This window comes from Megascapheus bottae, chromosome 5, assembly GCF_031878675.1.
Source record: "Megascapheus bottae isolate mThoBot1 chromosome 5, mThoBot2.hap1, whole genome shotgun sequence".
NCBI classification, from domain to species: domain Eukaryota; kingdom Metazoa; phylum Chordata; class Mammalia; order Rodentia; family Geomyidae; genus Megascapheus; species Megascapheus bottae.
This window is the reverse complement of record NC_143513.1, coordinates 52956845-52984675: the sequence shown is the minus strand read 5'-3', so window position 1 is coordinate 52984675 and position 27831 is coordinate 52956845. Positions and strand designations below refer to the sequence as shown.

Genomic DNA, 27831 nt, shown 5'->3' with positions numbered 1-27831 from the left:
CCCAGGAGGCTCAGATCTGAGGATCATGGTTCAAAGCCATGGGGAACTAAAGAATGTGAGACTCTTATCTCCAATTGATCACTAGAAAACGGAAAGTGGGGCTGTGTCTCAGGTAGGGCAGTAGCCTTGAGCTGAAGAGCTCAGAGACAGTGCCTAGGCCCAGAGTTCAAGCCCATGACTCACACAAAATAAAACTGATTCAATTGGTAGAATGCTATCTTTGAGCACTAAAGCTAAAACCAGCATTCAGGCCCTGAGTTCAGGCTCCAGTACACACACACACACACACACACACACACACACACACACACACACACACACCCCTTATTTAATTTCTACAGATGAATGAGAACATATGGTAACTGCCTTTCTGTGCTAGGTTTACTTCATTTCATATAATGTCCTTCAACTTCAATCATGTTACCTCAAATGATAGGAGTTCATTCTTTCAGTGGGTGAATAATGTTCAATTTGTATATATGGCATGTTTTCTTTATCCAGTCATCTGGCGATAGACAACTTGATTGCTTCTATTACTTGGTTATTGTGAATAGTGCTTCAGTAAATGTGGGAGAGCAGACATCTCTTCATGTGAGTTCACTTCCTTTGGGTATCTATTCAGTACTGGGATTGCTGGATCATTCTGTAATTCTATAAATACTTTTTAAGAACCCTCTATACCTTATCCCAACAATAAAATAATCCTCATACAACATTCCATAATGACTAGACTAATTCTATTCCTACCAAGAGTGTTGAAGAGTTTTATTTTCTCCATAAACTTACCAGCATTTCCTTTAGTTATTAATTTATTTTGGGCTTTTTTGGTACTAACTTCAAACTGGGATGAGGAACTATTTGCATTTCCTGATAATGGTGATGTCAATAAGGTCCAAAATCTATTTCAAAGATATTACATCATATATCTTATCACGTTAAAAGTTTTCCAGAGGTTGAGCTAAAAATCTTCTAGCAGGAAAAGAAAGGCAAACTTCTAACTAGAGAGTCATGATGTAGTGTTATGCGGTACTGAGAAAACCCTCGGGAATGAACCTGACAGTGTAATGTAATTTTGTATTTCACTCAGATGTTGACATATGCTAAAAATTTTCATCTTGCATTTAATCTCTATCCTTGAAAACACTCTGAAGTGCAGGAATGGCAATGCTTTATGACTTTAATTCAGTAAATAGGTTTTGTAAATAGGAGTTGCTTGCTCACAAACTTTATGACTGGTTAACAGTTTCACTTGTCAGGCTACAAAGCCTAACTCTTCCTCTTTCTCTCCTTTGTAGTAGCCCTACAGCCTTCTGTTTTCACACCAATTCAAGGTACCTTGATAGATTCATGCTTTTAAGTGCATTTGTTGAAATAGTCATTTAGAATGGATGCCCTACCTAGTCTATATTTCATTTTTAATATTTTTAGAACAGTAATGTATCTATCATCTTTTTAAGCACCAGGAAGCGTGTTGTTCAGAATGTTAGGGGACAGTATATATGTTTAACAAATGAGTTAATTCTCTTATTTTGAATGTAGCCAGGCTGGCAAACTTGTACTCACTGAGAGATGCATGGAGAAACTTCACCAACCTTAGGATTTCTCATAATCCTGAGAAAAGTATGAATTAATTTTGAACTTCTTTATCACTACTAGGCATTATAGTCTACTTACTACTATACTATGTGACTACAAAGCAAGCAATAAATCCTTCATCTAAACTTCAGCAATGGTCCTATAGCCTCTGTACACAATTGGCATATAATACAAAATGAAGCCTGTACTTTTAGAATTTTACTGTTTGAGCCATTCATAAAGAGTATTAACCAAATGGTAGAATATGGCAAAAAGTTTCAGTTGACAAGTATAATTATTAATATTAAAGAACTGGCTACAAATGCTCATATTCTGTTAGTAATTCAACAGTCAGAAAGGACAAACTTTATTTAGGCTGCCAGGGTAAAGCCAGCCTATTGAAGTATCACCTATGGTAGTTTCAGTTTCCAAATCTCACACATGCATTTGTTTTATATGCTCCAGAAAATCTCTTCCATTCTTTCCCAAGTTTTCATGCCTGCAACTATTGCAATAGGAGATTAGTAGGATAAACAACCAATATTTGATTAAAAGGATGAGGCTTTGTGATTGAATTCCTTCTTCAAATTTCTTTTTAGAATTATTCCAGCAGAGATAATTACCACGTGTGGATTCTAGATTGACTTTTTTGTAGTGAGAAAGTAAGCTAACAATTCCCTGACTATCAGAATATGGAAGAAGAAGCACCTTCATGGGTTGGTTACTTGATCTCTATGTTGAATGCTAAATGTCTTATGCTCCCTCAAATACACACTACACACTACACACTACACACTACACACACACACACACACACACACACACACACTTTTTTTATTACTCAACTTCTTTTTTTCCCCCCAGTCCTGGGCTTAAGCTCAGTGCCTGAGTACTGTCCTTGGATTTTTTCTCAAGGCTAGAGCTCTACCCCTTGAGCCTCAGCACCACTTCCGGCTTTTTCTAAGTATGTGGTACCGAGGAATCGAACCCGGGTCTTCATGCATGCTAGGCAAGCACTGTACCACTAGGCCAAACTCCTGGCCCCTTATTACTCAACTTCTTAGGACATTACCCCCTTAGTAATTAATGTATATTTGACAGCTACGGTGTTTTATTTTCTAAGGCATGTTTGAAGGAGCATGTTACTGGCAGGAGAAAGAAGACATGCCTAATCTGGTGTAATAAATTGCTGTCTTTGGGCCAAGCTTATCTTCTAATTATTAGTGCTAAAGAATATGAGATTTATTTTAAAAAAAACTTGAAAATGTCAAAAGTTTTCCATTCAAAAACCTATATATTGTATCAATGTATCTTTCTATTCAGCTTTTAGTTGAATTCCTAAGTAATAAATTTACTTCCTTGACCTTCTATATACCCTTTGGTGGACAAGCCTATAATCAATCAATGAAGGTAGCCACAAATATCAAAGCTAGAAACGCAGAAATAAAGGACATGGATAATCAATTAACTATAAAGTACAGCTCTTATAGTAATTGGAAGGAAATCACTTTGTGGGATTGGCTCTTTTGCCTAATGGGGAAAAATAGAAATCAGAGGTAGAGGCATGCATTTCTATTCTGTTTCTTAAAAGCTAATGAATGTTTTTGATGTTGAGGGATATTTAGATGCCAATGTAGGCTGAAGTTGTGCAATGTTCACTGCACATAGCATTTTTTTCTATACCCTAGGGTTCCAGTTTAGGAAATTCTATTATGCTTATTCTTTATGATTTTTTGGAAGAAACAGGATGTCAGTCAAGAAAGCAAGATATTTTTACTGGGCTAGCTACAATTCCTGGTAGAAGGGAGGCCACAGTGAGCCTATAAAGATTAGTTGAGTTGCAGCATTTCAGGTCACATGAATTTGCTATAACAGAATATTTTAGATGATGGAATTATTTTTTATTAAAGAATTTATTAACATTGATTTTTACATCATATTTTAAATGACAAGTTTAACAAACAAGTGTTCAAGAAGGGAATCACTATTTACAATCACTGGGACTTAGTCTTTAGAACTTAATCAAAATTAGGCTAAGGGTTTGTATGTCACAGAAACATATTAATTTATGAACTAAAACATTATGTCTATAGAGTCATAGGTTTTTATATCCATATAGTTATGTTTATATTTCCATTACCATATCCATAGCATTGCGTATGCAGATATTGAGTCCTCACTCTTGTGATGAAATTATTTTTTTTAAGTTGAAATTTATTTTTATAATTTGTAAATGGAGAAGTCCAAGATGAAGATGCTGCTAGCAGATCTGGTTTCTGATAGAGGCCTGGTTTTTGTTTCCATGATGATGGGATGATGGGACACTATACTTCATGCATCAGTTTGTACCTCTAGAAGTATGAGAAATAAAATTTTATTGTTTATGTCCTCAAGTCTACCCTGTTTTATTAGAGCATCCTTGGCCCTCAGATTTCCACCCCTATGTTCATACCTATAAATAAATGATATAATCAACTTATAAAAACCAAAGGTCTCTGTTCACTCACAATTTGAAACTCCAACCCTTCATTGATCGTATGTGGTGGGGCCTATGCCGAATGAAGCAGCACATCAAGGTGTGAGAGCTCATGGCAACCCTAATGCACTCACCTCATGACAATGAAGCACAGACTAAGAACAGGTAAGAATACAAATAGAAGATGTTAGGTGGCTGGGAGTTTGGCCTACTGGTAAAATGCTTGCCTAGCATGCATGAAGATTACTCAGTACCACATACACAGAAAAATAAAAAAACTAGACATGGTACTGTGGCTCAAGTGGTAGAACTCTAGCCTTGAAAAAGTTCAAGGACAGCGCTCACCCCTGAGTTCAAGCCCCAGGATTGGCAAAAAAAAAAAAATACAGAAGTTGGTTCTTACTATGTTCTTTGGGGCATGTTTCCAGTGACCTAAAACCTCCCAGTATGCCCACCTTTCAAAGGTTCAATGATCCCATTCCAATATCACCCTGAGAATCTATTCTTTAACAAAGAGGCTTCTGGGATACAGTCAAGATCCAAACTGTATGTAGTACATCCTAAGTAGACAAATATAATCTCTTAAGTTTAAATTACTTACAAAATTAATTTAGGAATGCTTGGATTTACTAAGAACAAAAATAGATGCAAGTTTTATCTCCTATACATTCTTTGTCTATCTTCTATTCAAGTAAAACTTGGGTAAATATGAGTATAAAATATGCTAAATCGACAAAAAGATGCATTATACTCATAAAGTACTTGGTTTAATAGCACTTCCTTTACACAACTACTTAAAGATAAAAAAAATTGATAGAAAGAGAGAAAGAAAGAAAGAAAGAAAGAAAGAAAGAAAGAAAGAAAGAAAGAGAAAAGGAAAGGAAAAAAAGAAAAGAATAAGAAATACTTTCCTTGGGCATCTTGAGGCTCTGATACAAACTCTGATACAAATTCACATTTTTAATTGATACACATGCCTAGCATAACCCACTTCTACTCATAATTCATCTCTCCTTAATGTGTTGGTCCTACTGCAATTCTCACTGAGGGCTGTCAATTCCCTGCCTCCCTCCCCACACCCCGCCCAATGCCATTTTCCTACACCTTTACCATGGAGATGGGGTCCACAATAGGCCCTCAGCTTTCATCCTAGGCCTACTGTTTTCACTCTAGAGCTGGGGAAACTTCTGGGAACTATAGGTTGTTAAAGACAAACCATGAGTACAGAGCAGCAAAGACAACTATCTAGGCCTCTTTTTTGTCTGATAAATGACACTACTATTTATACAACAACTATTTGTTGTACTTGGAGGATACATGATCCTGGTGTTAGGCTCACTCTTAAATCTCATATAGTGATCCAAGACTGAGCTTCTTACTGTCTGAAGCTTTTGCTCAGTTCTGAGGACACACAGTCATTTCCTCTTTTGCCCAGCTTATTTTTATCTCTTCTCATATAATTTTCTTCAATTTTCTCAAACTCCCAGGAATAGAAAAGGAGAAAGATTACTTTAACAGCATTTCCTTTTATTAAAAATAAGCAAGTTTTATGGCTCAGAAGTGAGAGGGACATTTTATCTACATAATGTGAAAAGTCTATGAGCATAATCCCAAATGATGATATAGTAAAGAATGTATGAAGGAATAACAAAGCTATTTATCCATCTGTCTATCTTTGCTTCCTCTGTCTTTACCACCACATCCTCTGTCTCTTTCCCAAAAGTCATGAATGTTAGAGCTATAAGGCTTCAAATAGACATTCTTCTCATGGGAATAATGAAAATAAATGACTTTGTATCCATAAACATATTGCCTGTGAGTGTGGTTGTCCATTTTATTGTAGATACATACTTTTATCTGTTCCCTAATGCCCAGTTTCCTCATAAATGAACCATACTCTTGGAAGTAGGGTCAAGGTGTAGATAGATGCCAATGGTTCGCAGTGAATACACAGTGAAGAGGAGTTCAGGGTTTCAGGGTTTCCCAGTTCTCTAAGGTAAGTTCCACCAGTGTGTACAAACTTCTCCTTTATTTTCTCTCTGTTCTTCTCTGTTGAGCACACGCAGAAAACATGCAACTTAGATGATGTGTGAGTAATTTGGTTCTTTGCACTTTTGAAAATATTTTAATGAGCTAATCAAAGTTTCCTTCTGTCATAGTCTCTATCTTGTCCTTCCAGAATGTCGTATATTTGGTTTTTTTGGGGGGGTCAGTGAACATCCTGTTGGCTATCTCTAAAATGAGCTGGCCTGTAATACTGCATTTTTATTTGTTATTGAATCCTAGAGGGAAAGCTATTTCTGACAAAGCTCCAAATTTAGTAATATTTTCCCCTGTTACTCAAGTGCTGCTTGTCCTAAGAAGTACAAGGGCTGTGAGATTTTTCCCAATTCATAACAATTAATCATGCAAGATTTCAGCTATTTAAATGATCGCCACATCAGTGATTCAGAACTTAGAACATGAACTATCTCTTGCCTTATATTTCTTGCTTTCCTTAGTTTATTAAGGCTATTATTAAAGATCTTGTAATGTTTGGGATATACTCAAAAGACAGACACAAAACATTTTATCAATGGCTACCTTTTATTACATAAATCAAATTGTTTTTATTTTAGTTATTTGTAGTTAAGATTTTTTTCTGATAGGTGAATTTTTCTATCATTGATGACTGATGAAATGCAATGATATACAGACATGTACTTCTAGACAGTAATTTGTGGTTCCATCATATAAACGGTGACATGAAAGCCCATATAAAGATGTAAGTGGAAAATGACACCTGACTGATGGCTTTAGGGGGTAGGTTGATTGGCACTATAAGGATAAGACTATTTTGTTACTTGATGGGAGATTAGTACAGAAATAGATGAGTGAGTCAAACCTCAGCACAGGAATGATTTCCTGACAAGTGCTCTTTCCAAGCCCAAAGTACATTAACTTTAAATCCAAAGGGCCATTACACTTTAGTCTTCTCAAAGTTCCTGTAAATTAAGGGAGAAAAGGAATTTACAGCTTTAAGTGGAGGCCGCAATAACTGGTAGTATATAGAGAACATTGTCCATGCCAAGTGATTGACTGGTAGTAGAGTGTTGTATAATTGAATGAAGTAATAGTTTATGTTAACTCTTCCAAGAGGCTGATGTTGAATGCTAATAACATTTGAATTCCTAGCACAAATAAAGAGATACACATCTGTCCCATCAATTATTCAAGGAATCAGTACCATCTCTGATACATTACATATTTTCCCTACTTGCCATATTTTTTCTTGTGTAAGTCAGAGAAAACACCAATAAACCACTGAAACAGAATGCAATGGACTGATTTCTAGCATGTATGTACAATTAGAAGACCCACTGAGTAATGTTACTTCTGGCCTAGCTATTGTCTAGCTGAAATTCAACTGTATCTGTGTCTTCTACTGTATGTACAGAAAATATAAACAGTTGATAGACATGTTGTAGGTGTCTTAATATCTATTTTAATCCTTACAACCTCTCAGGAATCTTTGTTTCTGGATAACTTTTTCAGAAACTTCATTGTCAATTTTAATAATGAATCCAGTTACCAATTGTAAGACCAAACACACAGCCTCGTAAAAACAGTTTCCTCTGGGGTTTTGCATGGTCTTTACCTAAACATCAAAGAACTCAACAAGAACCAAAAAACAAAGAAATAAAATAAACAATAAAAACCTGAGCCCCTAGGCAAAGCTGGTTCAACACACGCAAATCAATTAATATAATTCAACACATCAACAGGAGCAAGGACAAAAATCACATGATTGTCTCAATAGATGCAGAAAAGGCATCTGACAAGATCCAACACCCCTTTATGTTAAAAGCTCTGGAGAAACTAGGAATCCATGGAACATTCCTCAATATAATAAAGGCTGTGTATGACAGACCCACAGCTAGTATTATACTTAATAGCGAAAAGCTAAAGCCAGTCCCTCTAAAATCAGGAACGAGACAAGGATGCTCACTCTCTCCACTCCTCTTTAACATAGTGTTAGAATTCCTAGCCAGTGCAATAAGGCAAGAAGCAAGCATAAAGGGGATCCAAGTAGGGAAAGAGGCAGTAAAACTATCCCTCTTTGCAGATGACATGATTCTGTATTTAAAGAATCCTATAGACTCTACTCCCAAGCTCCTTGAGCTGATTCAAAACTTTGGAAGGGTAGCAGGCTATAAAATTAACCCTCAAAAGTCAAATGCCTTCCTCTATGCCAACAGTGAGAGGAACGAGGCAACAATCAGAAAAGCAACTCCTTTCACAATATGCTCAAAGAAAATAAAGTACCTAGGAATTAGCTTAACTAAGAATGTAAAGGACCTTTTTGACGAAAACTTTAAAACCCTGAAAAAGGAAATTAAAGCAGAACTAAGGAAATGGAAAAACCTCCTATGCTCCTGGATTGGAAGAAGCAACATTGTGAAAATGACAATCTTGCCAAGGGCTATCTACAAATTCAACGCAAGACCCATCAATATCCCAATGGCATTCTTTAAAGAAATAGAAGAGGCAATCCAAAATTTCATATGGAATAATAAAAGACCCCGTATAGCAAAAACACTTCTTAGCAGAAAGAACAGCGCAGGAGGAATTTCAATACCAAACTTTAGACTCTATTACAGAGCTATAATGATCAAAAACAACTTGGTACTGGCACAAGAACAGGCCTGAAGACCAATGGAATAGAACTGAAGACCCAGATATTAAACCACAGACTTATGGCCACCTAATCTTTGACAAGGGAGTCAAAAAAATAGAATGGAAGAAAGATAGCCTCTTCAACAAGTTGTGCTGGCAGAACTAGAAAACTAAAGTTGGATCCTTCTTTGTCACCCTGCACTAAAATTAACTCCAAATGGATTAAAGACTTGGAGGTAAAAACTGACACACTGAAAACTTTACAAGAAGGAATAGGAGATACATTAGGCCTCCTTGGCACAGGTAGAAACTTTCTTAATAAGGACCAAGAATCACAACAAATCAGAGAAAGGCTGGATAAGTGGGACTGCATTAAACTGCAGAGCTTTTGTATGGCAAAGGACATAACTAGTAAATTAATTAGGAAGCCTACAGAGTGGGGGAAGATCTTCACCAACCATACAACAGACAAAGGCCTCATATCTAAAATATATCAATAGCTCAAAAAAAAGAATCACTTCAAAACTAATCTCCAAAGTAACAACCATCCCATTAAAGGATGGGCCAAAGACTTCAAGAGAGTCTTCTCTGAAGAAGAAACAAAAATGGCCTATAGACACATGAAGAAATGCTCAACATCTCTGGTCATAAAAGAAATGCAAATCAAAACAACTCTAAGATTGCACCTCACTCCAGTTAGAATGGCCAGGATCAGGAAAACTAATAACAACAGATGCTGGAGGGGATGTGGCCAGGAGGGATCACTACTACACTGTTGGTGGGAGTGCAAACTCGTTCAACCACTATGGAAAGAAATATGGCAGTGCCTCAAAAGGCTAAATATAGAGCTCCCCTAAAACCCAGCAATTCCACTACTTGGCATTTACCCAACCATCCAGAAACTAGGGCATACTAAATCCACTAGGACAGCAATGTTCATTGCAACATTATTCACCATAGCAAAGATATGGAACCAACCTAGATGTCCCTCAGTTGATGAGTGGATCAACAAGATGTGGTATTTGTACACAATGGAATTCTATGCTGCTGTCAGAAAAAACGACATTGACCCATTTGTTAGGAAATGGAAAGACAGAAAAAATCATATTAAGTGAAGTAAGCCAGACTCAAAGGAACATAGGCTCAATGGTTTCCCTCATTTGTCATAATCAGTAGAAACCTTGGGCTCGACTAGCAGAGATTTGCAATAGAGCAAAACCTTGACACATAAGGCCATATAGTATGAAGCTAATTGAAAGGACCTCCAGGATACTGAAACAAAAGCCATATAATGAATGATTGTTGTCCTTAATGTACTATGTTATCTCTCATCTCTTTTGCTGTCCCTTGGTTATCTCATATTGTTACAGTATCTCACTTTGTTTTCTGATATATTGGATATATTTTTATTTGGTTATTTGAAATTGGATAGGGAAGGGGGAAAACCAAGATGGGGGGTGGGGGGAGAGTAATGGGGACCAAGACATGTGAAAGGGAATCAATGCATGTGAATTAATGCACCTTCTATCTGGCAAATATCATGTAACCCTTTTATTAATTACAATAAAAATATTTTTAAAAAACCTGATCCTTGAAATAGAGGATAAATTTTTAACAGTGCTAGTTGTTATTTGGAGTTTTACTGAAAATACGTAGCTGTGATATGCAAATTAAATAGTTGTTACTCTTTCTGACAGGTCTGTGCCTAATGAAAATTGAGTTAATACCAGAAGATTCAGATTCCTATAGATAGAATATTAAGTGGAGACTTGTCAGTCTTGACTGTGGATGTTTTATCAATTTTGTGCAGAAGTTAACTTATACCATGTACATAAGAAGAGATCAGAACTCTAGAAATCAGGATAAAGGAGATCTGGGAGTGTCTTGCTAAAGCTAAGAAAAGAGATCAACTGCTGGTCCTTGGCAAATTACCCTAGAGCTTGCTGGAGTGAGCAAGAGGAGGCAGCTGGACAAGATGTGCCGAGTGAGCAACATAACCTAGAGATGTCAAACTAATATGTAGTTGGCAGTCTAGATTTAACCATGGAAAAGGTCTTTCGCACAAGATGCCTAGTGCTGAAAGAATGGTTTTGATGAAAATAACAATAGAATTCCAGGGATTATAATCTTAAGTGCTAAAGGTATTATAAATGTATTAAGTGCTAGGCCTAGATAACTGTGATCTGTCCTCTGAGGACTTTATAGTTGCTTATAGGTCTTCTAATCTTTCTGATGCTCTCTATTTTGTCTAGTCTTTCTAATGCTTCCATATGGATCCAATAATGAAAGACCATTCTCTATTTGGAAGGTGGTCTCCACACTGTTTTGCTTGTATAACTACTGAATTTTCTCATTCTTTCATTCCCATAGGCTGAGACTTATTCATTTTTTGAGAGTGATAATTATTAATCTTGATTTTTTGCTTTGGAATAACCAGGAAGAGGAAAATCATTGATCCTCATTCCTGGTACAATGAAAGAAAAAAATGAGGTAGGTAGGAAATACACAATGAAAAGAAAAAAAAATAAAAACTTTAGTGTATAACCTAGTAATAGATTCTTGATTATTGTCTGTCTCCTGAAACTGAGAAATGAGCTCAGTCAGAATGGAATTTCCTCTCCCAAGCTAACACTAGCAATAGTATGGGCAACCAATAAATATTTTTTGAATAAATTGATCAGGTGTAGTAATTTGAATAGGTGAAGGAATGAAATTGCCACGTGTCTGGTAGTCATTTGTTTCAGCTTTAATTAACTTCCTGATACTTCCAAGTATATTTACCCCTTCAAATCACAGGTAGACATGCCTATGAGAACTCTCTTGTTTATATCCTACCATTCCATAGCAGAACTTCCTTCATTTACCCATAGTTGGGAAGGATGAAAGACAAGCCCTGTGAAGTATCAGACTTCCTATAAATAAAACTATATCATCTAGACATATTCCCTCATTTTAAACAGAGGCCAAATAATGTCCTTTGCATTTGAACTGAGATAATTTGGGTGGGGGAGGATACATTCTATGATCATTTTTATTTTATTGTAAGTGTATTAAGATTTGCAGTTGTTAAGATCTTTGGACTAGGCCTTGAATAGTTCTCTTGTCAATTCAGAACACAAATTAAACACCCAACCAATTGAGTTGGACTTCAAGCTTCTGGACTGGCCAACTTGGTAAATTATTTAATCTTTCACCTCTCATTTTATCTCTATGAAACAAAGTTTAATATGGTATGTTTTGCCGTGGGCATTAAGTGAGCTGGTAAAAAAGTGAACTGCATGTGCACAAAATTTAGGATATGGCTTGGCACTCAGAAGAGCAATGGGAGCTTCATTACTGTAACAGAAAATGTAGCCTGGGCTTCTTTCAATGAAAGCTTACTTGATAAAATGCTCAAGGCCCTAAGTGCCTGGGGCATGTACCCTGGGATGCAGTAGACAAAAGTTCCTTAATAAGGAAGTATGCCAGTGGTAAGCTAGGTAATTTTTTTGGCCAGTCCTGGGCCTTGAAATCAGGGCCTGGTCACTGTCCTTAGGCTTTCTCAAGGCTAGAGCTCTACCATGTGAGCCACAGAACCATTTTTGGCTTTTTTCTATGTTTTAGTACTAAGGAATCGAACTTGGGTCTTTGTACATGCTAGGCAAGCACTCTACCACTAGGCTAAATTCCCTGCCCAGTAGGCAAGATATTTTATGTTTAATACATTACTTTATTTTCACACCATTCCATTTTACAAGACAAGAACAAAAGTAAATCCGAACAATTTTAGGTTAAGTATATGCATAATTCCTTCTTGCTAGAAAATGACTAAAGTTATATTTTAAATCACAGTTTCTCATATTTTAAAACTGTCTGTGTTTGAATACTTTAAGTACAGAACTACTTAGAGAAACTTGAAATTTAGACAATATTCAACTATAGAGTTCTGTACTAAAAGTGTGACTATAGGACACCTAACTTGGTTTCCCAAAATAAGTAGATTATCTCTCTGGAGAAAAGACTAATTCTCCACAAAGGATATTGTGAAGATCTTATTGATTTTTCACTTAGGCAAAGAGAGTCTTAAAATATAAACTTAAAAATACATTTCAAGTTTTAAAGAAAAATTTCAAATTAGAATGAATATTGCTTTGGGGGTTGTCTAGAATCATAACGATTATGATTTAAATTCGGGCAGTATATTTTCTTTCTTTGTACCTACAGTTAAAAAGAAACAAAAGGACAACAGATGCTGGTGGAGATGTGGCCAGGAGGGACCACTGCTACTACACTGTTGGTGGGAGTGCATACTCATTCAACCACTGTGGAAAGCAGTTTGGCGGTTCCTCAAAAGATTAAACACAGAGATCCCCTATGACCCAGCGATTCCAATCCTTGGCATTTACTCAAACAACCAGAAACAAGGACATACTAAAGCCACTAGCACAATGATGTTCATTGCCGCATTATTTACCATAGTAAAGATTTGAAACCAACCCAGATACCCCTCAGTAGATGATTGGATCAAGAAGATGTGGTATCTATACACAATGGAATTCTATGCTGCCATCAGAAAGAATGACATCATCCCATTTGTAAGGAAATGGCAAGACTTGGAGAAAACCATATTAAGTGAAGTAAGCCAGACCCAAAGGAACATAGTCTCAATGGTTTCCCTCATTTGTAATAATTAGTACACATCCAGGACTCTCCTAGCAGAGGATTACAATAGCTCAAAACCTAGGTACATAAAGACATATAGGATGAGACTAATTAAAGGGACTCTAGGATATGGAGAGGATTGCCTCAGGCCTGGTAGAGAATAAGAAAATCAAGAGTAGAAGAAAAATGAGAATGTTTAGGACAATGGTCTGGGATCGTGGTATCTACCTGGAAGGCAAATACCTTCCAGAATGTCAGGAATGCATGCTTCTTAATCCTGTATGGGTTCATACCATGAAACGTTGCACAAAAAAAAAGATTTTGATTTCATATGTATCTTAGGATAAGAAGCCAGTAATATGTAGGATTTACAAAAAAATAACAGTCAAAACTATTCTAAGTATAAGCTAGATAATCACATTAACATAAGAAGAAAAAATGTGCTCAATACATTGAGTTGTTTAGAATCTATTATTTAAGGAAAAGCAATAAAATATTTCTGTTTGAAACTAAAAATCTTTTTGACAATGATTATTTTAATGCAGTAATCATTTGATATAATTAATCAGCTAGTCAGAAAAATGAATATATCTCATCTACACTAAATGTTGAAAGAATGATTATTTTTTAAACATAGCTTGATATGCTACTTTACATTTTTGTGTAAATGAATTTATTTGAATCATGTCATCTTGTTTCGGTGTTGACATTCTAGCCCTGAAAATCCTACTGGATGTAGAGCTACTTGATAAGGTGTTTCTAGAATGTAGAATGAGAGAAGAAAAAGAATTGACAATTTCCAAACGAAGTGAAATTCATGCAAACCAGAAAAAGTATGGAGAGAAATAAGGGCATTCACTCTGAGTTCTTGGCCCTGCCCCAACTGTCTAAGCGAATTCATTTGTGATCTGATGCCCCACAGCCACAGTTTTCTCCTTTGAAACCCTACAAGACAGCACATAACAGGTGTTTTATTTCCTTCCAGTTCTTGAATTCTAGTAGGAGAAGGGAAAACAGGAAAGACTTCAAAACTAGGGGCATAACGGTAAAGATATCTCAACTGAATATGGCCCAAATGTTTACATTTTAAAATTCTTGGTGACTTTGAGTTTATTGAGTACTTTATTGAATCTGTTTCCAGCCAAGGCTATGTTCTAGGATAATCTTGTATAAACCCAGAGCATTTAACTGTACCTTTGTCTGGAGATTCATATGTGCAGTAATGGGTTTTTTAGCTTATTGTTCATTTTTCTCCTGATGATGTTAAGAACCTACTTGTCTTTGAAACTGTGCAAATGTAAAGCTGATTGTCAAAAATTGCTGGGCAGATTTTACTGTGTCAGATCTTGCCCAAGAACGTCACTGGACCAATTTAGGGAACTTTTGTGCCTGTCAGACTTGAATAGAAGGATTACATGAGAAGTTATAATTAGCAGGATAAATTTCTGGAAATCTATAAAAATGGCTAAGATGATTTTCATACTTCAGTACTCTGGGTGACGTGAGCACTCATTTGTGTGAATGAATATTTGAGAGAAAAATATAAAGTTGGAGAAAGGAACTTTTTCTAGAGCCCCAGTGGAGCTAAAGAGCTAAAAACATCTATAAATGTAATCTGAAATAGCTCTTACACTGATGAACTTTTAAACAGTCTAATGTTAATCCATCTCTCATACACATACATGCAATCTGAGTTTTATAAAGAAAAAGGAACACATTAGAATGAGTTTTAAATCACCAAGCCTAGACACTCAAACTTTATGATAAAAAATGTGCCTCTATTTATACACATATTTATATTTACACAGACATACATACAAATATGTATATGTACATTATTGCTCCAAAGATCCCTTTGTTGATCTTTGTTTCATATTTTATAATTATCTTTCCTCCATACAAAATTGTATAATTTTTATATATAGTTCATCTCAAAATGATACAGGCAATAAGTAATGAGAAGCACTAGGAATAATTATAGAAAAATGTTTAGGCATGTACATAAATTACTCAGTTGTAGAGCACTTGTGAAGGATGGAACTTAAGAGATATTAGTCTCTATGTCTCTTAACATAAGAGTTTTTAAAGGAAGTCAACAGAGTGGAATGCAAGAGTTTTGGACAGATTCTGCATTCTCCAGAGATGTTAGTGTATGGGATTGTAAATAGTACATTTGATACACTGTGCCTAGAACAGAGAGTGGGTGGGAAAGAAAAATTCTCAGTACATGGTATCCAGAATATGATAGTGATGCTCAAAATCAGATGCAATTGCATGGGAATAAAAAGAGATCTGTATCTAAAAGCAATGTATTTTACAACAATGGAGGAAAAAAATACATCCGGGGAGAAGGTAAGAAAAGGAAGAAAAGGTGAGAACAAGAAATGGATGGAAATCACTTACATAAAACACTGCTCAGACATGTACTGTTAGAAGGACTAAGTACAAATCGCAGATTTGTCAATATGAGTGCAGTAGTTGACAAAACACAGAAAAAGGAACAATAGAGTTTGAGAACTCCAGAGGTAAAAACAGGAAATCTCAAATCTCTCCTGCCATTTTTCTATAAAAAGGAATGAACAAAAGCAGTCATAGAGGATATTTATAAGCTACAAGCTTAGTGGATGGTGAAGATCTATTAGGGAAAAATATGTGCAGTCCTCAACAGAACTAACACAGGTCTTAGAGGTCTCCATCATAAAACTTGACCAGCACTCCCTCTGATGGAGAGCAGATGAACAAATTCCAATTTTTCTGCTCACACACATTTAACAATACAAACAAATACATAAGCGCTAGGAAGAACAAATGAGATAAATAAGCATCAGAAACAATAATGACAATAATAGTGATATTAAAAGAAATGATAGAACTATATTACAAGTATGTTACAATAATAGAATAATAAATACAGCAAGGATCATTATTAACTTTGCAAACAACTGGGTCAAAGATTATTGGGAGCAAGACATTCACAGAGTCTTAAATTATGGCCACACTCTATTAGTATACATTTTTAATTGTTTAGTTAAATGTGCCTCAACCATACACACACAACTAGAAGTTGTCATACACAATTCACTGCTTAAACACAAAATTAGTATGTTACATTCCATACATCTAGTATGTTTTACTGGGTTAAAAATTGGTTATCTAAGCAGCATACAATTTTGGAAGATCTAAGAAGAACCAATTTCTTGCTTATTTGGATTGTTGGCAAAAGAGGTTTCTTGTGGTTTGGGGACTGAGTCATAATCCCTTCCCCACTCCCATCTTCATTTTTCCCATTGGCTAAGATCTTTGTTCTAGAGGCCTCATCATTCTAGCTCATGATCCCTTCCCTCTGTTTTCAAAGCTAGCAACAACAGTGTTTCTCAAGTGATGTTGTCTTTTACTGACAGCCTAGAAGATTCTCTATGCTGAAAAAAATAGTACTGTACTCATCCATTGGATCCAGGATTATCTGATGCTCTACAACCTTTCCTGTATCTTCAAGTTGCCTTTTTCTGTGTAAACTAACATGCACAGGTTCTGAAAATGAGAGCATGGCAGCTGGGGAGGCCATCTGAGAAGATGAGGAAAATAGCACAAGCAAATGGAATGCAGATGTAAAAAAAAAAAAAGAAGTCATAGACATTGGGGAAAAAAGGAGACCAACGATTAAAAAACAGTCAGGTAAGATGAAAGGAAAGTTTAGAGTAAGTCTTTAAGGATACCAAGACTTTGTTTCCAGAGCATTCTGTGGAAAGATTTGGAAGTAGGCAAGTAATGATCAAGTAATCAAGTTCCAAGAGAAGGTGGACAGAACAGAGAGGGGCTGAAGGTCCAGCAGCCTGACTGGCCTGTTGTGGAGATTATCCTTTGGAAGGGAAGAAGTACTTGTGGAGAGAAGAGGAATACACATTAAGAGCATAAAAAGCCTTGCATCTTGCCACTTCCCTCATTTGCCTAATTTTGTGGCCAGTGCTCAACAGAAAGAAATACTTTCATTTTGCTCTGATAACAGGAAAGGCAATAAAAAGAGGTAAGTATGTACGAATGTATTGATTTTCTGGCCAAAGCAATATTGTGGAGACTGGTAATTTAAGAAAATGATTTGCAAGTTTTACTAAAACCCACGCTGCTTTCTAAAGCCCAGTAAAAACATCAGTGCAAAATTGCCTTGAGAAAACTGATAAAATTTATTGTTAAATTCTCTTTAACTTGATGGATTGAGTGGAGTTGAGCATCTCGATGAGGAGAGGGAAAGACCAACTCAAAAGGTCGCTTCTGCTTCTGATTGCAGGATAAATGTACTCATGCTCACATTTTCTTATACTTGCTAATTTTTTTTCAAAATTTCTACTAAGAGAAAGGCATTCTAAGAGGAGATTGAAAGTAATTACAGTGTGTATTTTTTTGTAAGTAGAATATATAATCAATTTCATTTATTTCTCGAGTAAAACATTCACTGCAGGTTCAGTCTTTGAAAGACAACTTGATTATCTGTTCCACAGAGCAAGTCAGGAAATATCATTCTCAATCCTCAATCATAACTTCCTATTATGAAATGTTTATGCCTTAATCATTTTCCTATTGAACTGGGATCTGATTAACACATAACATTGAATGTGTGTGTTTCTTCAAAAACAATCTGAATAGGCAGCATGGGATGTCATTGGAAATAAATTACTGTATTTAGTACCTTGGCTTTTATATATTTTTTCCTTCTCTGATGTCCTGAACATTTTAAACAAAGTGTATTGTTCCACACTTCAAAAATCACACCATAAATGCTCTTCGAAGGCAGCTTAAATAACTTTCTACAATTAATATTATATATTTTTGTGAAAACATGTAAGGAATATGAAGGACAAGAAACTAAAATTCATTTCCTACATGAGACGTCAACTGAAATTACCTTCACTCTGCAGGAAAATAGTACCAACAAGAAAACCATAGTTTTGTTTGTATTAATATTTTTGATAAGATAATGAACACAAAACATACATGTGAATGTAGAATACTGCTTTCTAGAAGTTGGCAGGAGAAGGAATAAAAAAATGGAATGTGAAGTTTGATCAGTGCATACTGTAGGCATATATCCTACTAATCAGTATTAACAGACTAGTTAATATCTGCATCTAATATATATTTAAAGTAAAACATACTCCTCAGTAAATTAAAATCAGTGTAGCTGCCTTCCATTTTTCCCAGGCCTCTTTAGTCTGGATCTGCACTTAAGTAATAAGTTACAGTGGTAACATCCCAGGTGTGTGTGTCTACACTCAACCAGCAACTCTAGCCCTAAGATTGCCTCTCATATTTCCACATTTTGCCCATTTGCTCTGTGAGGAGAGTTGCACTGGTTGCAAACTACTGTTATTTTACAATGACTAAAACATTCCCTCCTCCACAACTCTTACTCTGGCAATACACATTCTGGCAATATTATTCTCTCCCTTTTCCCTTACAGATCTTCTGATTTGTACCGATCTTTGGATAGTCACTGTTCTTTCTGATTTCTTTAAACAGTTCTTTTATTGAAATATCTCCAGGGAATCTTTTTAGTTAAAAAGATTTTCCTATTTTCCTCTGAGGCTTCAAGTCCTATGCCAATGATTATAGGTTGTTAAGCATGTTAATAAGGGTCATCTCAATGAGTTAGTGGGAATTTATATCATAGTATCATTAGGTATTTGGGGAAGGCTGGTCAGGATCCTCAAATGCTTTATTGATCTCTTGCTTGGAAGATATATGAATGGCTGCCAGGATTCCGGAAACCTACTAATAGAGAAGGCTTAAAGTCATAATGTTCAGTGTCAACCCCTTCACAAAATGTATCTACCATAGCCTCATAAAGAAGTAAACTATTGAATTGTCAAGTTCAGAGATCATCTATTTTAACTCTCCATAGAACAAAGTTCAAAATTTCTGCTTAAAGACTGACTTTTCGTTCACACCTGTAATTGTAACTACTCAGGAGACTGAGATCTGAGGATTATGGTTCAAAGCCAGTCCAGACAGGAAAGTCTGAGACTCTCATCTGCAATAAATTATTCAGAAAAGGCTGGAAATGGTGCTGTAGCTCAAATGGTAGAGTGCTATCCTTGAGCAGAAAATGCTCAGGGACAGCGCCCAGGTCCTGAGTACACACACACACACACACACACACACACACACACACTCCAGGAAACAAAAACTTTAACTTCTAAGATACACCTCCACCCCAGAAATAACTGGAATGATCATTTCTGCCTAGCTCTTTTAGGGCTCTGTTTTGAGATACCTTCCCCTGGAAGATTTGCTTGTATGTTCTTCTGCACATTCTTCCTTAACTTCCCCCACCAGCACTGTGTATGTTCTAAACCATATACTTATATCACATTTCCTGTTCCTTTAGGGAGCAAAATAATTTAGAACTATTTGTCCTAGAAGCACTTAGAACGAAGTTTCGCTTTGGCTCATTTATTATGTTTCCTTCAGTCATCTGAAATTCTTTTGGAGCAGGAACCACGTTGGGGTCACCACTGGATTCCCAGGGTTAGTGCAATGCCTGACACACAAATTTATGTGAACGTTCAGTTACTTCCCACTTCACGCTGATTGCATGCTCACTAGCACATAAAACGTTCTAATTAGATGATGAATTTTCCAAGAAGTCAAGTTTTGCTGTGAGCTGACTGGAGATGGAGAGGCAAACAAAAGGAAGCATCCTACACACTCAAGTCCAAGGCAAGGTGAGTCACCAGTGACTGGAACCATCTTTTTGAAAAATCTGTTACCTTCCTTTAGTTCTGCAATAATTGCTTGGCTATCTAGGTCAACAGAGGAAAAGTTGACAAAACAGGTGATGAAAATAAGATGTAATTTCCTAACCATTATCACATTTTCACTAAGTTCTGTCAGGGAATGATCATGGTAAGTCTGTTTTGAGATAGATTTCCATGAATCTTACTACTTAGGATACATCAAGCCCTCCATACACTGTATCTGTTAGGTGTTTCCTTTTCTATTTAGCACTATCAATGAGGGGAGTAGCAGAGATTTACAAACTGATGTCCCTAAAATATCAGGTAAACCTGGAAATCAGAATTTATTCAACCTAAAGTTACAGCTCAGTTAAACAATGTTGGGTGGAGAGTCATAATGTTAGCTTTCATCGATGTATCTGACTTCTGAAAGCCTTGAAAACTCTTATGTATGGTATGACTAGACTCCTTTTGTCATGGAGATTTCCCCTCATTTGAAGTTTTGGGCTGAGTTCTATCACCTTTTGCTATTGAGGTGTTAAAATTGCTATACCAAATCAATCATTTTTCAAAGGAAGTTTTCCTCACCTGTCTTCTAATACGGAGAACTATGAGCTTATACGAGGTATAAACTCAAACCCAATAATCATGTCCTCACCCTGGTCTATATGAGGCAGTCACATCCACAGAAAATCTTCCCTTCACCTAGAAGATACTCCCTGTCTCCTTCCACCCTTGCTGGAACTCTGCCGAAAATAGCTGTGGTTCAGCATCTTCCACAACATTTCCATCACTGTGTCTTAGAGAACATATATTAGCCTGAGAGAAGGCTTAGGGGAAATATTTTCTATTGAAAGTATGTCTCTTTACTGTGTTGGAAGGAGTTTGGGGACACATGGTCAATTCACTCTCATATCCTGTCTTCCCACATCAAGAAACCTCTTCAATCTTTAGTCTGGTTTGTTCCTATCACCCTGATACCTATCTTATCTTAGTCCCTTGTTTTTCTTACCCTCCACACAAACTGTACTATGCCCTTGCAAGTCCCTTGAGACAAGCCAGAGAGTCACAGCCAGCTCCAGTTTACTGTTTGTCTGGTGCTGGCAAGCTGCTGCAACATGATTCTATAGGGCTTCCTTCTGCTCTGCCTCATCCAGGCAGAAAAGACTGACGGCCCAGAGCCCCAGACGACACAGCTGGAAGCTCATTTGGGAAAACAACACTTTGAAGTCTTAGATATAAATTTTAAATTAAAGAAGTCAAGAAAGGTAATTATTTTTGACCCTATGTCCCCACCCCCAGTGCACACATTTGTGTCTGTGCATGTGCACACGCGTGCATACACACACACACACACACACACACACACACACACACAGAATAAAAAAAGGAAATCAAAGCATTTATTTTAACTAAAAATGATCAAGATCTACAACAAACACTCAAATGAGATTTATTTCAGCCTTTGGAGCAAGAAGACTAGATGGCAGATTCACATTTCCACAGCCAAAGAACTTTCCCAACATGCATAAACTTAATGTCTTTGCAAAACTTCGTTGTGATTTGCCACTCTGAAGAGCATCAAATTACAGCTGGAATTGTTAGACTACAAACCAGGTGCAAAACTCTTTACAGAAAAACCTCTGCTGAATTTTCCTCTTTCAGAGGAAAGCTTTGCAAACTGGATAATGAGCTGAAGTCCAACCTTCTTAGGATTTATGGAACATGAGATTCCTTACTGGTCTAAATAGTACTAACTCCCTCTCATCTCCAGAGTTCACTTTACTCCATGTAAGCAGTTTTCTTTGTAACAACCTTGCCTGATGAAAAAAATCAAAGAGGAAGGTTAAATTGTTAGGGAGAACACAAGAAATGTATCCCTGGGGAAGAAGGCAATTTAATTTTAGTCTTTCATCAGTGAAAACAGCAACATCTCAAAGAAGAAATGTCTCACAACTCAGAAATAAGTGTAAAAATAGATCCTATTTTTAAGAAGTAATGCGAATTATTAATTGTACTGCTAATGTTCTCTTGTTCTACAAAGTGTTCCTGTGTCAAATGCCACCCCCACAGCCAAGCAAAAAGTGACTGCTAGTGGCAGTTTGTGAAGTCAGACAGCAGCCCTTTTGAGCTACAAGACAGGTGCTTGGCTCCCATGTGGAGAGCAATCTCTTCCAGTCTAATGGGAATGTTGAGAATCTTTAGAGATCTATCAATAATGCTTTGATTTCCGGGTTGGGAGCTCACAATTGATTGGGCCTCTCACCTGCTACGGTTATCTCAGAACAACAGGTGGCATTGTCATGTTTAATATCCTGTAAGAGGAAAGAGACCAGCCAGGTATTGTAATGAGGGTGTGTGTGGGGGGAAGCACAACTGTTCTCACCCCCTTGGAGTTAACATAGTCCTACAAACCAGCAGAGGCAGATGTTTTATGTTGTCTGTTCTTCTTTGTTTGTATTATCCTGAAATTATTAAATAGAAAATCAGGAAACCCAGTGAATTTGACTACAATTTGGAAGAAGAAATGGCTAGAAGTCAGCTGATTTCACCAAAGTTGATGCCTAAATATGGTTGATGCGGTTCTTCCAAGTATCAAGAACTTTCACTCCTGGAACTGTTAAGCTATTGGAGTTTGCTGGTATAACAAAGATTCTTCTGAGTAAGTAAGATGTGTAGCAGCTGTAAGCCAGTGCAGAAGAGATAGGAAAGGAAGTCCTAGGCTCTAGAGCTCATCTCTCAGCATTTGATCTAACTGCAGTATACTCTAGATACACCTCTGATTTTTGAACTATTTTCTACATAGACTTAGGTCCCCCATAGTTTTCTTCATCTTAGCAGCTGGCACCCCATCCATTAAGTTGTATAAGAAATAAGTTAAGGAGTCACCCTTGAGCATTCTTTTGTTCACACTAGCCTGTAAGTTTACCAGAACATCTCCCTGTGGCTATTGTATCTTAGCCAATGGCCATGCATTGTGCTAATTTTTTTGCCCCAATCCGAAGCTTCCTGCTGAGCTGTCCTGAGCTACATGAGTGCTATGTTTCCTTGCTTTGAGCTTTTCCCCTTACAAGCTAATCACCGTTAAAACTACCTTAAATATAGTTTGGAAATGAGAAGAACAGTGATTCCTAGATCCTGAAAATACATTCCAAACTTTCCTGTACCCTCATTTCCTCCCTAACCTCAGTCTGCTCCCATTAGCCTTCTCCCTGTCCCTGGGAGAGTCAGAGGTCCCTCCCTTCTTAGGGACCATGCAGAAACGGTCCCCTCTGCCTTGAACTTTGGTCCCTTAGAGCCTTGTACGCCACTACATCATCCAGATTGCAGCCCATATATCACCATGTGAGAGGTTTCCCGGATTTTGCCATTCAAAGCAGAGCATAGTAATTTCCCTGCTTTATTTGCTTCATGGTCTTTATCAGAACCTACATTTATCTGTTTACTTTTTCTGTTATCTGCTCTCCCTCCACCCCTAGAAGATGGTTCTTTTATTGAACAATACAATTTTTTCAATAACTTCCTTTGATAATGCAGAACAGTGCCTATAGTCCTCAGTAAGTATTTCCTGAATGAGTGGATAGACAATGGTTGCATAGGAGAATTACTTACAATATGATCTGGGTTGGAAACTTTTAACTTGTCTTTATGTGTTTAATAATAATATGCATGGTTTGGAGGGAGAGAAAATCCAGGTGAAGCCCATTGAGAGAGGTGGCACCTTTGACCCCATACCACAGAGGGTCCAGGATCACCATTTTGCAAAGGGCTTTTTGGTGAGATCTATCATTTGAGAAACAGGGTGTTGGTGGGGACAGCATGAACCCATATTCAAAGGAGTTGACCAGAAATCTGGGTAGGACTGGACTGAATTTCAGAAGTAATAACCAGCATTTACCATTGATAATTGTTCAGCTGCATGTGTTATTCATTAGTGTACATCTGTCTTCTTGGATCCTAGCTCAACATTTTCTCTAAATCTTTGAAAGGTGAAAATACTTAAATGCCTTTAGAGTTATATACTATCCTTCATTCTTGGCTCCTACAGGGAGACAATACATGTAACTTTTCTTCACTTGCTTATTTAGACAAGTTTATATCAGCCTGGTTCCTGAGCACCCACCTCCTTTATTATATATGATGCTCTGGTCAAGGCTGCTTCAGTACTGGGAGACCCTGGAGAAATAGACGTTTTTCTTTTGAAAAGTGTGATCCAAAAAGTGATATTCCAAATCATACTGTTGGATGCTTTAGGCCTCGTGTATCTTCATAGACTTTGTTATGTACTTACCCTGGTCTGGTTGGCTAGAGTATTGAGGTTTTAGAAACAACTAGGCCTTTCATTCAGTGCTGTTTGTGTCTCATCATTCCACATACAATGCTTAAGACATCCCTAGCAGAGCAAAGATTTACAATAGAACAAAACTTAGATACACAAGGCCATATAGGATGATGCTCAATGAAAAGACCTCCAGGATATAGAAACAAAAGCCATATAATGAGTGAATGTTGTCCTTAATGTACTATGTTATCTCTCATCTCTTGTCCCTTGTTTATCTCATATTGTAACAGTATTTTATCTTGTAATCTGATATATTTAATATATGCTTATTTGGTTATTTGAAATAGGATAGGGAAGGGGGGAAAACAAGATGAGGGGTGGGGTGGGTTTAGGGAAATGGGGACCAAGATATGAGAAAGGGTATCAATGTATGTGAAGTAATGCACCTTCTATCTGGTGAATATAATGTAACCCTTCTATTAATTACAATAAAAATATAAGGAAAAATCAACAATAAATGACTTATGAAAAAAAAACATCCCTAGAGTTCAAAAAGGCTACCCTCTTATGCAGGCACTGTCCTATGTGACTTTTGTGTATCAGCATGGATCCTTTAGACCACACCCAAAACTGTGCTTTACTTGTTTTTTACTTCAAAATGTCCCAGCCTTAATCCGTTTTTTTTCCTGGCATTTCCCATCTGTCCTCTAGTTCTATGAGGGTAAGGTCCTTGGTATAGCATCTAGAGAGCATTCCACTTCAAATCCTTACCTAAAGAATTTGTTAATTTGATGTTCAAAACAAAAACTTAGTGAACTTGTGTTCAGAAAAATATGAAATAAAATGAGGCTTAATTTTCATACTACTGAATCAATTATTTTAATTTATAGTCTTGATTCATTTAAAAAATCAACTTCACAGCCTGGCATGGTGGCTCAAGCCTGTAATCACAGCTTTTCAGGAGGCTGAGATCTGAGGATCTAAATATGTGAGACTCTTATCAACAATTAATCACTAAAAAACAGGAAGTGGGCCTGTGGCTCAAGGGTAGGGTGATAGCTTTGAGCTTAAGAGCATAGGGACAATGCCCAGGCCTGGGGTTATGGCTGTAGCCTTACACTGAATAGCTCAGCGACAGCAACCAGGCACAGAGTTCAAGCCCCATGACCCGCAAAAATAAAAAAAATTAACTTCACAATTTCAAAATACTTGTTTGTTTGGGTTTTTTGCCAGTCTGTCCTGTGGCTTGAACTCAGGGCCTGAGCATTATTATCCTTGGGCTTTCTCAAGGCTAGAGCTGTACCACTTGAGCCACAGCACCCATTTCTGCCTTTTTCTATATATGTGGTACTGAAGAATCAAACCCAGGTCTTTGTGCATGCTGGGCAAGCACTCTACTACTAGGCCAAATCCTGGCCCTCAACATACTTTTGGTCCTATAAACTACAAACAGAAACAATTCAACCCTGCCAAACTACTGATAGTAGAAGGGTTGCAAATTTGAGGCCAGTATGACCTATATAACAGGGCCTGGCTCAAAAAAAAAATAGAGAAAATCATCCATTTCTGGCTATATAATATGTGTATACTGAAAAGAAAAATGTGTATGCATGTGTATGAATGTATTTTCTTTGAGGAGAAGATTTCTATTAGGGACAACATTGCTCAGGAAAACCTTCTGTGGTAATGGAAATGTTCTAGGTCTCCAGTATGATTCCCTACCAAACATATGAGGTTTCTTGAGTATCTAAAGCATAACTGGTGAGATTGAGAAATGTTATTTTATTTTTAATCAGTGTTTAATGTGACTGTTGGCTATTGTGTTATATGGAAAAGCTTTTGAAAGATCCCATAGACTATCTGGGTAGACAGGTGATATCTTAGTATAAAAATTCCTAAGAAGAACTATAAAGAAATTAAACAGGTAATCTGAGAGAAAAAGGAGATGAAGCCTGAGAGATAGCCTTTTTACCCTAGCTTCATGGCCCAATAACTAATCACAACATTAGTGTTCAATGTATTAATCGGGGATAGATTTTAAAATTGCTCCATTAAATTTCTCCCAGACTGGTTCATATCACAATTTTTCTCTTCAAAGTATACAGATAAAGGAAAGGAGAAGATCATGAGCTTTCGAATTATTTTCACACTAACTTTCTAACTGGTGGAGAAAGGAAGAAGTACAACTAGCATGTTGTTCTTTTCGGGTGCTCAAGTGAGCAGCAGGCCTTCAGATCAGGTGATGTACCCAGAAAGTTGGACGCTATATCCTAGTACTCTCAGCCTTAATAAATACTCTGTCTTCAAAAGCAACCTACAAGTCCAAACTGGGGGAGATGTTCTTTCTGGAGGCCCTTCCGAAGAATACGTGTACTTTGCCTTTTCTAGATTCTAGAGGCCACCCATATTCCTTGGATTGTGGTTCCTTCCTCCATTAGAAGCATCGATTTCCCACTTCTTCCCTCTCCATCCATAGTTAAACAACTGCTTCAGACCTCTACTCTCCTCCTCAGTCTTGCATGAAGATTCTTGGGATTTCATTGGATTCTCACAAATTAACCTCAAGATTACCTCTCCAGCTCAAAAACCTTAATCCAAGCACACATTCAAAGTTCCTTTTGCCACACAAGATAACAATTTATGAGCTCTGATATTAAAATTCGAGTATCTCTAGGGGTTTATTATTCTGTCTACCATGTCAACTGCACAGGTATAATCATATTTTAATGACCTTGTGATGTATTAAAATTAGATTTCATTAATATAACTGGAGCAAGTAAAGTCTTTTTCTGGGACCTAAGTATTCTTTAAGAAATTAAGCTTTAGTTTCATACTTTCTTTCTTTCTTTCTTTCTTTTCTTCCTTCTTTCCTTCTTTCTTTCTTTCTTTTTCATTAACTGAGTTGTGTGGCCAGACTTTCCAAAGTCTCAGTTTCCTCATTTGTATGATGAGTTGCAATGTCAGGTCTCGGAAGTCCTATTCAGCAAGAATTTTATCTATAATTCTCATTATTCCACTTTATACCCAGAATTACATTATGAAAGCAACTATAAGAGTCAGGAACCAATGGCTCATGCCAAGAATCCTGCCTACTAGGATTACAGAGATTATCAGGATTATCTAGGAGGCTGAGATCTGAGAATCCTGGTTCACAGCCAGTCCAGGCAGGAAAGTCTAGGAGACTTATCTTCTTTTCTCCAATTAACCACCAGAAAGAAAAGAAAAAAAAAGTAAAAGTGCTTGCTTCCGCCGTAAAGCAGCCTAAGCCAGACTTGTTTTTTTATTTCATTTTGTTTTGCTCTATTTGTGTGCCTAAAGCCTAACTGAGCCAGTGGTTTGGGAATAAAAAACAATGGATAACTCAATTTTACCTTCAGATGTTTATAAATAATTGGTACAACCTTTGTAAGTGAGCTCATAAATAACAGCTTTCTTCAAAGGAAATAGCATCACACTTATCACTTTTGGGA

At 36.9% G+C, this 27831-nt stretch overlaps 1 long non-coding RNA gene across 1 annotated transcript in view; it reads right to left on the bottom strand.

Moving 5' to 3' along the window:
* Positions 1–3854: 3854 nt before the first annotated feature.
* LOC150063402 (uncharacterized) overlaps positions 3855–27831 on the bottom strand; it is a 39180-nt gene continuing 15203 nt past the window's right edge. The window contains exon 3 of the long non-coding RNA XR_016535419.1: positions 3855–3926. This is a non-coding gene — a long non-coding RNA (uncharacterized LOC150063402). The remainder of the gene's footprint in view (positions 3927–27831) is intronic.